This window comes from Pectinophora gossypiella, unplaced genomic scaffold (genome assembly GCF_024362695.1).
Source record: "Pectinophora gossypiella unplaced genomic scaffold, ilPecGoss1.1 Pgos_31, whole genome shotgun sequence".
Taxonomy (NCBI): domain Eukaryota; kingdom Metazoa; phylum Arthropoda; class Insecta; order Lepidoptera; family Gelechiidae; genus Pectinophora; species Pectinophora gossypiella.
The window spans coordinates 1,132,968-1,146,179 of NW_026063241.1; positions in this window are offsets into that span (position 1 = coordinate 1,132,968).

The following is a 13,212-nucleotide window of genomic DNA, read 5'->3' on the forward strand; positions in this document are numbered from 1 at the left end:
ATACTCCGGATGAACACGATTTGGATACCGCTCTGCGTAAAGTCTGGCTGCTTCTCTGGCGCAGTAAGATGCCACACCTCTGGTATTAACGCGCTGTGTTTCTCTATAAATGAGATGCATATCGGCATACTCACTTGGGGTATAAACATGTTTTTCATTTCCACGTCGATTAGCCGCAACGAAAAGAAAATCAGTATCCAAATAGCGCCAAGTTGTCAGAATAAAGTCAGTTCAGAAATCCAAATCACAAGCAAAAACAAAATGTCCAGCACAAAGCCAAGTTCGTCAAGGTAAGGTCACAAAAAGAATCGGCGTAAAAGAAATACACAGCTATAACACACAGCGTTAAACGTGGTACTGACTGGGTTGGCAGATGCTAGTGATGGTTAACTCGAGTACCTGACTCGAGTCAACTCGAATTAGGCGTAACTCGAATCCGCTCGAGTTGAATTCTCTCTAACTCGAGTTCGTAAACCGAATGGAACCGAACCGGCATGGAGCGAAGTTTGCCGATCATTTGAGTGAGACTATATTCATTTCGTTCACTGATATTCATTCATTCATAATAAGTGTCATTACATTAGATTTGAGGTTATCTTTCTTTAAAGTGCCGGTTATTATTTTAGTTTTTGCGTGTTATGCGTTGTTATGTTTTTGAAAAATGCCGGGTCCTAAAAGAAAATCTTTAGTTTGGGATGTATTCGAATCGTCGTCAGTGAGTGGACGTGTTAGGTGTAAACAGTGTTCAGATTCATTCAAATATAGTGGAAATACGACCACATTATTAAATCACATTAAAAAGAAGCATCCTACCACTGTTGCCATCGAGGAATGTCAGAGTTCATCAACAACAAATGAAAGTAATACGAGTACTTCGGTCGACTCATCTTCATCGCAGTTACTGGTATCGACAACCACATTGAATGTTGAGCCTGAGCCTCCTCAAAAAAGGTTAAGGCACATCCACCAAACCCGTCTTACTGTGCCAAAAAAAATTACGCAAAATTCTGGTGATAACGCTTTAATCTGATAGTTAAAGATTTGCAGCCATTTCAGATAGTGGAAAATTCAGGTTTCCAAGAATACTTGAAAGCATTGAATGCTGATTATCAACTACCGAATAGGAAACATGTAGCTTTGATGGTAGATGAAAAATATAAATTGGTGTCCGAATCTTTAAAAAAAAAGTTAAAATTGATATATCTTATTTAGCGTTAACATGTGATATTTGGACATCAGACAGTAATAAAAGCCTTATAAGTGTGACCGCACATTACATATATCAATATAAATTGAATTCTGTAGTTATTTCGACTTCAGAAATACAACTACATCACACGGCTAAGAATATTGCATTGGCTATACAAGATGTAATGGACTATTGGGAAATAAGCTCAAAAGTAGTAACTATTGTCACAGATAATGCTGCAGCTATGAAAAAAGCTGTAAGTGAATGTTTGAATAAGCGAAATCATTTTTGTGTTGCTCACACTCTTAATCTCGCGGTTAAAGACTGTTTAGAGAAAGAAACTTTTGATTTAGCAGGAAACATTTCTAACCGTCAGCTACAACAACTTTTGGCAAAATGTCGAGCAATTGTTTCACATTTTAAACATAGCACAAAAGCTTCTTATGCCTTACTCAAAATGCAAGAGCAACTAAATGTAAATACATTGAAACTCAAGCAAGACGTTCGGACTCGATGGAATAGTATTTTTTATATGCTCGAACGTCTATTAGAGGTTAAAATACCTCTTTCTGCTACTTTGCCACAGCTAGATACATCTCCGCCAAATCTGGATTCCAATGAATGGATAATAACAGAAGACATGGTGACACTTTTACGCCCTTTCGAAAATGTTACTGTGATTTTATCAGGAGAAAAATATCCAAGTTTGTCTTCTGTTATTCCTCTTGTGCTTGGACTACAAAATGCTATAGAAAACAAAACGCCAGTAACGGAATTGGGCAAGAATTTAAAACGAAGTCTTTCTGCAGTAATAGAAAAACGGCTCGCAGTATATGAGACTAATAGAACAGCATCAAAAGCCACCTTCCTTGACCCTCGCTTTAAAAAAAAGGCTTTAGGTTAGAAAGTAATGCCAATAATGCGCAAATGTGGGTAATCAATGAGTTATCAAACATGAGCACCGATCAAGTCCTACCTTCATCTAGCCCAAATAGCCCAAGTACTTCAATTGTTGCTGCTTTGGATAGAGACGACATTTGGGGAGTTGTCGATAAAAAACTCATGGAGAGTAGTGCAGGTAGTGCTCACCTAACTCCATACACTTCTGCAGCTATTATGGTTAAACATTATATTGAATTACCATATTTTGACAGAAAATGCGATCCACTTCAGTTTTGGAATGACAAGAAATGTTTATTTCCGCAGTTGTCCGAAATTGCCCAAAAATATCTTTGTATACCAGCATCGTCAGTCCCCTCAGAACGCTTATTTTCAAAAGCTGGGATTTTGTGCAATGACAGAAGAAACCGTCTAGCACCAAAAAAGATTGACCAAATCTTATTTCTCAACAATATTTTGTTATTTTATGTTTTATTTAACTTCAATTGAAAAAAAAAGAATATTATTTTTGTTAAAACTTATAAGAAGTTTATTTTAGTTTTTTTCATAAGGTTTTTATTTTATGTTTTTTGTCAATAACTAATTGTTAGTTAATTGCCAGGAAAATATTTATCTTTTTGTTTTAAAATCCTTTGACATTTTCCTTTATAGTACCTAGTAGTACCTACGATATATTTAAGACAAAAATATAAGTATATAATTTAACTAAGGAAAAAATATTCTTTGTGATACTAATTATCTTATTTTCTTGAAAATATTGTGATTACTGATTATAAAACAATGATGAGCCTGTAAATGTACCTATGTACATACTTGCATCATAATGTTAGTCTGATTTTATTTTAAAAAGACTGCTATGTAATTTCATAGTTTAACTGATAGTAAATATTATTTTTATTTTATTTTTATTTATAAAAATAACTTTTTTTGTTTCTTCAGTTAGTAGGTATAACTCTCCTAATACATTATAAATAAATAATATAAAAAAATAAAGAATTGAAACAGATGAAAATATAATTTGTCTGTTCCAATTTTTTAAAGTATTTATGCCAAGTTGAAGGAATAATTTGGAAAAAACTCAAAAAAACATTTACTTGCTTGTCCATCCAGTTAACTCGAGTTAAGTAATTCGAGTTCAACCCGAGTTACGTGGATTTTAACTCAGGTTAAATCGAGTTTTGTTTTTTCCGAGTTGGCACATCACTAGCAGATGCGCAAGGGCAAGTTCCATAAACAAAGAAACAAAAGAATGTGCGAGCAAGACAGTAATACGGCCTGCTGTTTGCGAGAACGAGATAGAATTAACAAAAGAATGTGCGAGCAAGACGGTAATACGGCCTGCTGTTTGCGAGAACGAGATAGCATTAAAAAGGCGACAGGCAGGTAAGAGCAAGGATCAGACAATGGACCCGTAATGCCGAAATATTGTCTAGCATCACTTTTGAACATTAAATTATAAATTACAATATTTGGGTAAATTCGCACTTTCAGACTATTTATTACTTCCATTATTTTATTGTGTATTTAAAATAAAGGTAAGGGTTATTAATTAAATTATTTTATTTTTTAATTTTTGATTACGTTTGTATTTTTTTGTTTCCTTAATTTTAATCAAAATGTCAACATTATTACAAAAACAATTGACGTAAACAGTTGAGTAAACTCGCACTTTCACACTAGTTCTTTCAATAACTCGTAGAGTTTTTTAACAAATTACATGAATTTTACTATTTAAGAATCTGCATTAAATGGGCAAGTTTTTACACTAATTTGCTCAACATCGCTCATACATTTTTATACCACAGCAGGTCAAACTAAGCAAAAAAAAATTGATGCCGAATTTTTTTTAAAATCAAATTGCTGCCACGTTCGAATTAATATTAATATTTTATAAAACTGCATTAAATTATCATGAAGTAATCATTCACAAATAGTATATAAGGAAAAATAAAACTCAATTGATATTGAACATGTCTGGTTGCGCCATAATTATTAGATGTTGTAATTTGATTTTTGATTGGTATGTTCGCGCCACTTCCTGTTGCCATCCTTTTCCCGCACATACCTATCGTCTCTGCGCGAACGAGAAGGAAGATAACGCGATAGTTCCGCGTTTCGTCGCTTGGAGGCGCTAGTCAAGAAAAAGAAGATGGCGACAAATCCCTTGTCAACACGCACGCGCTGGTAAAAATAAAACTCAAATTTCGCATAAAAGGACATGTCCTGGTGATTAATTCGACAAATTCGCTGTAATATGGTTTACCTCGCCGCACTGTGTTGTTTGTGTGCTTGATCGAAGTGTATTATCATCAATCAGTGTTTTATGAACCCGCCGGCTGAGGTCAGACGCGCCGCCACCAGGTACTGTGCTTTTCCTTACCCTTGCAAACTGTATTTCATTTGTTCCATATCCGCAGCAGTTTGCACTAGTCCACCCAGCGTGACATACCAGTTGAATTTCGAATTTATCGTAACCGCATATACAGTCCATTAATATTTTGTTTCTACACCCAATGTCACTTGGGAGACAAAAATGTTTTTAGAAAAAAATACATGCTATGTATTTAAAAAAAAAAAAACATTTAGCACATCTTATAGGACATTAGTCCCGCTATCTCCCATTGCAATTTAATTTACTCATTCTGGGACACCCTGTATAAATTAACACAGAGTAATTTCACGGGCACAATATTCAGTTAGCTTTTTAGTTCGGGTAAAAAACCATTATGAAACTTGGCATTTGCAATAATAACCTGAATGCAATATTTAAAAGTTCTCTTGTGTATTACCAAAAAATATTACTTAAACTTTGACTTTTCTTAAAGGTTAAAACGACAAAAAAAAACAAATAGAAGAAATGACATAATCAGTATCCAATAAACACGTGGCTTAGAAAAGAGCATGTAGCATGTATGTTCTTTACTTTTACAACATGCAAAAGTGTACTAAAAACAAATGAACGCAAACAAACCAAGGGTATCGACAAAGTACATATTATAATATGTCGTATCATCATCATCAGAATGGAGGGGAGGTAGGTAGTAAAGAATTTATACTGAGCAAGATGGTCTAACTACACGCTAAAAGTAATAGTTGCTTACCATGGATTCGTTGTTTCCATCATAAGATATGGGATAATGTTCTGGGGCAATGCCACACATAGTAATAATGTCCTGATAGCACAAAAGCGTTGCGTCCGAGCGATTTGTGGTTTAAAGCGCACAGATTCATGTAAGCCACATTTTGTACACCTAAAGCTGCTTACGGTACTATCAGTGTACATTTTTGAAACGGTTTTGTTTGCAAAAACCCACTTAGCATACTTCAATAAAGTAGAAAGTGCGAGGCGGGATCTTAAACTGAGACTGGTCAGTTGTAAAACTACCCTGTTTCACAAAAAAAACTGTGCCATGGCGCCAAAACTTAATAATAAGTTGCCACATGAAGTTCTGCAGTACACAAATGTGAAAGAGTTTAAAAAACATTTGTTAAAATTTCTGGTAACGAAGGCGTATTATAGTGTGTCAGAGTTTTTAGATGATACCAGTTTATAAAAATAAGACAAATCATAAAATATGCAATGAAGATTATATTTACTTGTTAATTGATTTTTTGATAATGATGTTTAGATATTTATTATTATTTTAGTTAGGTATTATTGATTGTTAAATATGTGGATTTTTTTATTGGTTACTTTTATTTATAAATTGAAATTAATGATTGATATTATTGATATTATATTTTATTATTCTGCGTGACATTTAGGAATTATTATTATTGAGCTTAAATGACAATGGGCACTTTTGTATGAAACTTGGTCCAAGAACCTCCACTGATGAGACTTATATGTAATGAAAGCTTATGCTTTTCCTATGATTCTGGCAAAGTTCTATCAGATTCTGTCCCGGGGTTCTTTTTTTACGGCCATGTTTGTCCTGGCTAAAAATGTGATAAAATACAGTGGGAGCTAAAATCGACTCAAGATTTGTTGCTGGATAACTAAGTCTACATAAATAATTATGTATCATATTGTAAATCATTTTAAAGAGGATCTCTTCCAGAATCCGAAACATAAAAAAAAAAACAAAAAAAAAACTTTTTGTAAGCGAATTATAGTCAATTTATATCTGCAGCGCCATTGTTTCTCGGTAGCTAAGTTCAAGTTTCATGCCTTTTACCCCTTCCAAAAGTATCTTACCGATTTTTTTTATATTGCTTCCGGAATTTGATCTGACTGATAATAACAAAAAAATAAATAAACACCTCTCCGATAGAGACCGGCTAAGCTATTGCCTATTGCAAGAAATCGTCATCATTAGCAAGTCATTACGGTATTGCATCTAAGCTTATCAGCAACTTGGAACTTGGTCCAAGAACCTCCACTGGTGAGACTTGCATGTAATGATAGATTATATTTGTCCTATGATTCTGGCAAAGTTCTATCAAACTACCACCCCACTTTTCTTTAATCTGTTCCATGTAAGCTCTTCTTGGTCTTCCCCTTCCTCTCTTTCCTTCTAGCTTTCCTTCTATGATGTTTTTAATGAATTCGTCGTGTCTTATTAGGTGTCCAATCATCTTGCCTCTTCTGTCCTCAATAATTCTCAGTATTTGTCTCTTTTCCCTTACTCTTACTAGCACTTCCTCATTTGTAACCCTTTCTGTCCAACTTATTCTTTCCATCCTCCTCCAACACCACATTTCAAAGGCCTCGAGTCTCTCTCTGTCCTTCTGTGTCAGTGTCCAAGTTTCACATCCATAGAGGGCTATACTCCATACGAAGGTTTTGACACATCTTTTTCTGATAGATTTGGCAATCCTAGCCTTGAATATGCACCCTTTGTTATGGAAAGCTTGTTTTGCCATTGCTATTCTGGTTTTAACGTCTAAAGTACATCTTGAGTCATTCGTTATTATGCTGCCTAGATACTTAAAGTTCTTTACATTTTCAATCGGGATATTATTTAACTTAATTATTTGGCTGTCTATTTTTGGAGTTTTGGAAATTGTTAGAATTTTGGTTTTACTTATATTAATTTTAAGGTCGTATTTTTCAAAAACTGTGTTCATTGTGTTAAGTAGGGTTTCTAGGTCTTCTTTATTACTGGCCAGTGCCGCAATATCGTCTGCAAATCTGATACTAATTATATTCTGTCCATTTATTGTTATTCCGTTACTGATTTTAGCTATTTCCTTCATGGCACCCTCTATGAAAATGTTAAATATTAGTGGAGATAAGGAACAGCCCTGTCTTACACCTTGCCGTACTCTAGCTTTTCTCTTCACTTCTCCTATTTCTACGACAGTTTCCTGGTGTTTATATAGTTCGTATATTATCCTTCGGTCTCTATAATCCATTCCTACTTCCTTCAACCCCCTCATCATTTTCCTCCAGTTAACCTTGTCAAAAGCCTTTTCAAGGTCTATAAAAGCCACGCTGGTATCCATGCTTAAATCCAATCTCCTGTCAATTATCAGTCTTAAAGCTAATATTGCTTCTCTTGTACCTTTCTTTTCCCTGAACCCATACTGGTCATCTCCCAGACATCCCTCAGCTTTAGGTCTCAGTCGGTTTTGAATGATTTTAAGTAAAATTTTTGAAGCCTGTGATATTATGATCAGTGTCCGGTGTTCTTCGCATTTCAAAGTATTTGGTTTTTTTGGTAATGCCAAAGTTTTACTAACTTGAAAGTCTGTTGGTATTTTGCCAGTTGTATACATTAGATTGATTAATTCGTAAATTTCGTTCAAAACTAAGGGGTTTGCAGATTTTAGCAATTCTATAAACAACTTGTCGTCTCCGGCCGCTTTTTTATTTTTTTAACTGTTTAAAGCTTTATCAAATTCCTCTCTCAAGATGTCCGGGCCACGATCATCCTCTTCCACCTCTTGTTCATCCTCTATATCGTCCTCGGTTAGTCCATCTCCCTGATATAATCCTTCTATGTATCTCTTCCATCTGTTAGCTATATCCTCATTATCAATCAAAATCTTTCCATCTTCATCTAGTATTGCTGTACTTCTTGTCTTTTTCTTCCTATTTAAACTTTTTATTATGTTATATGCTAGATCCATTTTACCTTCTTTCATATAATGCTCAACGAGATCACAATCCTTTTCTAAGTCTTTTTCTTTACGGTTCCTACATTGTGTTGTTATTCTGTTAGTAAGTTTTCTATATTCAACAATACTGGCGTCATCCGACTTATTTCTTAACGTTCTCCTTTTTATCATAATATCAATAATATCTTGGCTTAGCCATTTCTTCCTTAGTGGTGTACAGTAGTAGACTGCAAAATCACCTCAGGATTTGTTGTCGAAAAACTATTTAACTAAGTCTATATACATAATTATATATCATAATGTATATCAATTTTAAAGGGGAAGGTTATCAGAATCAGAAACACAAATAAAAAAAATGCATTATGTAAACGACTTTTAGCCAACTCACGTCCGTAGCACCATTTTTCTCAGCAGCTACGTACGAGTTTCGCGCCTTCCAACCTTTCCAAAGGAGCCCAATCATTTTTTCCTTCTTCTGATATTGCATTCTTAACCTGACAAGTGACAACAAAGAAAAAAAATATAAAAAAATAAGAAGAAATAAAATAGATACCATTCCGATAGAGGCCGCGTAAGCTATGGACCTATTGCAAGATAACGTACTCAAAGGCTAGTCATTATAATCCAACAGACGTAACATGATTAGAATGCGGCGGGACGGAAATGTAGTACATCGCCTTATGCGAAAGAGACGAAATATGTGTCTCTTTAACACTAACAGTATACAGCTTAGTACGAGAGAAACAAGAAATAAGTCATTCTAATCAAGATGCAATACAATGACTCTATTGTATACAAAAGAAACACATTTATTAAACAAGTTCAGGCAATAACTGGTGCAAAAGGCGGCTTTATTGCCAAGGTAGCAATTACTACCAGGCAACCTTACGTTTACGATACGTTTGTTGTACCATTCGGCATTATTTATAAGACAAGATATAAGCCTGGATTAATAAAACAAGATTGTGGTGAAAGAAAACATACTACATTTGCGTCCTCCCGCATTCTAATCATGTTACGTCTGTTGGATTATAAGGACTAGCCTTTGAGTACGTTATCTTGCAATAGGTCCATAGCTTACGCGGCCTCTATCGGAATGGTATCTATTTTATTTCTTGTTGTTGTCACTTGTCAGGTTAAGAATGCAATATCAGAAGAAGGAAAAAATGATTGGGCTTCTTTGGAAAGGTAGGAAGGCGCGAAACTCGTACGTAGCTGCTGAGAAAAATGGTGCTACGGACGTGAGTTGGCTAAAAGTCGTTTACATACTTAATGCATTTTTTTTATTTGTGTTTCTGATTCTGATAACCTTCCCCTTTAAAATTGATATATATACATTATGATATATAATTATGTATGTAGACTTAGTTAAATAGTTTTTCGACAACAAATCCTGAGGTGATTTTGCAGTCCACTACTGTACACTCAGGACAAACATGGCCGTAAAAAAACCCTAGGACAGAGTTTGATAGAACTTTGCCAGAATCATAGGACAAATATAAGCTATCATTACATGCAAGTCTCACCAGTGGAGGTTCTTGGACCAAGTTCCAAGTTGCTGATAAGCTTATAATATGCAATACCGTAATGACTTGCTAATGATGACGATTTCTTGCAATAGGCAATAGCTTAGGCGGTCTCTATCGGAGAGGTGTCTATTTATTTTTCTTGTTATTATCACTCAGATCAAATTCCGGAAGCAATATAAAAAAAATCGGTAAGATACTTTTGGAAGGGGTAAAAGGCATGAAACTTGAACTTAGCTACCGAGAAACAATGGCGCTGCAGATATAAATTGACTATAATTCGCTTACGTAAAGACTTTTTTTGTTTTTTTTTTTATGTTTCGGATTCTCGAAAAGATCCTCTTTAAAATGATATACAATATGATACATAATTATTTATGTAGACTTAGTTATCCAGCAACAAATCTTGAGCCGATTTTAGCTCCCACTGTATTTTATCACATTTTTAGCCAGGACAAACATGGCCGTAAAAAAAGAACCCCGGGACAGAATCTGATAGAACTTTGCCAGATTCATAGAGAAAGCATAAGCTTTCATTACATACTAAGTCTCATCAGTGGAGGTTCTTGGACCAGATTCGCCCATTCTCCTTTGAAATATTTTATTTAATTATTGTCAAGTTCATATTATTATGTTGATTTCTCAGGTTGATTTTGTTTGTTTTATGCATGACAATTTTAAATCCGTATGCCAATTCTTGGCTGAATGTGCTGAGACCGATGACAACACTGTAACCCTGTAATATCTTGTAACACGCAACAAAATACTGAGTCAGGTAAGCGCACAACTTACGGATGCGCAACACGGGTTCCGGCCATCAAGGAGTACCACAAGTAATCTCCTCAGCTTCATGTCGGAAATAATACCTGTAGTAGATAGTGGAGGGAGGGTAGACGCGGCTTACTTTGATTTTAAAAAAGCCTTTGATCTAGTAGATAATGATGTGTTACTTAAAAAGTTGGCTAAAGTAGGTTTCACTCCACATTTACTTTATTTTTTTGCCAGCTATATGCAGGATAGGCAGCAGTATGTGGAATACGCCGGTTACACGTCGGAACCGTATTTTACTAGGTCGGGGGTCAGCCAGGGCAGTAACCTAGGACCCCTACTGTTCATATTAATGATTAATGACTTAGCAGAGGTGGTGGAATACTCAAAATGTCTCTTATTCGCTGATGATCTCAAACTGACACTTGCTATACAAGACATAGAAGACAACGACAGGCTTCAAAAGGACATAAATAATGTTGTGGCCTGGAGTAAGGACAACCTACATTATTAATGTATGCATGCCTGGCGCGTCATATTCGCAAATCATCACAAAATTATTCCAGTGTAAATATGATGCAAACACTACCGTTATTCTTTTAGTAGGCAATAGTACAGGGCTCACAAAAGAGCAATTGACTAGGTATCATAGGTCACTAATGACTGTTGAGTGTGGAAACTTAATTATTTGTTCTTTTCCATACTCAAATACATTAGCTAGTGAGGAAAATAATTATATATTTTCTCTCAACCAACACCTTTATAACAGAACCTGTCATCATAGTAATATTATTTATTTAGATTTGAATAAGTTTATTCGAAATTGTATAATAACGACAGATAGAATATATCTATCTAAGTACTTTAAAAAAATTATATGTTCAGTACTAGTTTTTTATATTACAGACACTTCTGCCAGACCAGGCAGTAAACTTATTGACTGTACTGTCTTTTACAGTACAAAACTTTTTATTGACGGTAGTCAGCCATGTACCACGAATGGTACTTCATCTTTAAACTAGACAATAAGACAAAAGAGAAGCTTGGAATATTAAAACTAGTTCACCAAAATATTCAAGGCTTCTCTGGCAAAGAATTAGACGTAGAATTATTTTTAGAGACATTTTTTATTGACATTTTATGTATTACAGAGCATTGGTTGAAGGATTATGAATTGTTATTCGGTTTTAAAAATTATCATTTCGCTAGCGCTTTCTGTCGAAAGATCAAATTACGTGGTGGCTCCCTTATTTTTATCAGAAATAGTTTAAAATATAAAGAACGCAAAGATATTACTGGACTTTCGATAGAGGGCACTATGGAGATTTCATGTATAGAAACAGAGAAACATATTGTTGTAGCCGTATACAGACCCCCATACAGTGCTAACTTCACAGTTTTTGAATCAGTGATGGAAAATGTACTGAAGGTCATATCTAAAAAAAATAAAGCCATTATAGTGTGTGGAGATTTTAACGTTGATTTATATGAAGTAGATTCAATTACAACTAGATTTCTAAGTTTGTTTACATCTTTTAACCTTGTTAATATATTTATGGAGCCAACTAGAATTACAGAAACAACTGCCTCATGTTTAGATAACGTTTTTTGCAATTGTGACTTTCAAGACAACAGTATCCTTAACTGTTTTAAGTCAGATCACAGTGGGCAGCTGGTCAGTTTTCCAGTACTTAAAAATGTTCAGAAAATTAAATTTCGTACACGACCCATCACTGATACTCGGATAGAGAAATATCGAAATAGTCTTATAAGTAACTTACCTTGTCCAAACTTTGATACAGACAATCCTGACGATTTTTACAGGGATTTCTTTACTATTATCCATAAAGAATTTGAAAATAATTTTCCTCAAAAGGTAGTTACCAACAGTCAATCATTCAAGTTCAGTGACTGGGCTACCGTAGGCATTCGCAAAAGTAGAAATACTCTTTATTCTTTATATGAGGAAAAAACGTATACACACACTGATAGTTTTAAAAGCTACGTCAAAAATTATTCTAAAATATTTCGAAAAGTGTGTTATACAGCCAAACAGATGCATATTAGTAGTAAAATAAAGACCGCGGATAATAAAATAAAGGCAGTTTGGCAAGTAATAAATAGCGAAACAAAGGCTTCGAAACCGCGTGAATTAGAATATAATATAGAATCGAGCACTGGGTTAGTTAAACAAGATAAAGATGTAGCTGAAGTTTTTGATAAATTCTTTACGAACATCCCTGTAAAAACTACAGAATCTCTCAGGTCCTCTCCTGTTCAAGCTGATATATTGTTGAAAAGTAATGTTACTGCTTGAACTGAATTATTTGATTTTAAACGCGTTGATCCGAGTAGTATTGTTAAAGTATTCAAACAGCTGAAACTTAAAACCTCGAAAGATTTATGGGGATTGTCTGTCAAATTGATGAGCTCTGTTATTGATATCTTAGCACCATATCTAGCTTACATTTTTAATATGAGTGTTGAAAATAGCACTTTTCCAAATTTAATGAAAATCAGTAAAGTTATACCTCTTTTTAAATCGGGCACAAAATCAGACCCCACGAATTATAGACCGGTTTCTATTCTACCAGTACTTAGTAAAATTTTCGAGAAAATTATTCTCGACCAACTGCTATGTCATTTTAATTTAAATAACTTACTTCACAGCCAGCAGTTTGGTTTTACTAAGGGTCGGTCTACAACAGACGCGAGTGTCACATTTGTTTGACACATTTTCGATGCTTGGGAGAAGTCGCAGAATGC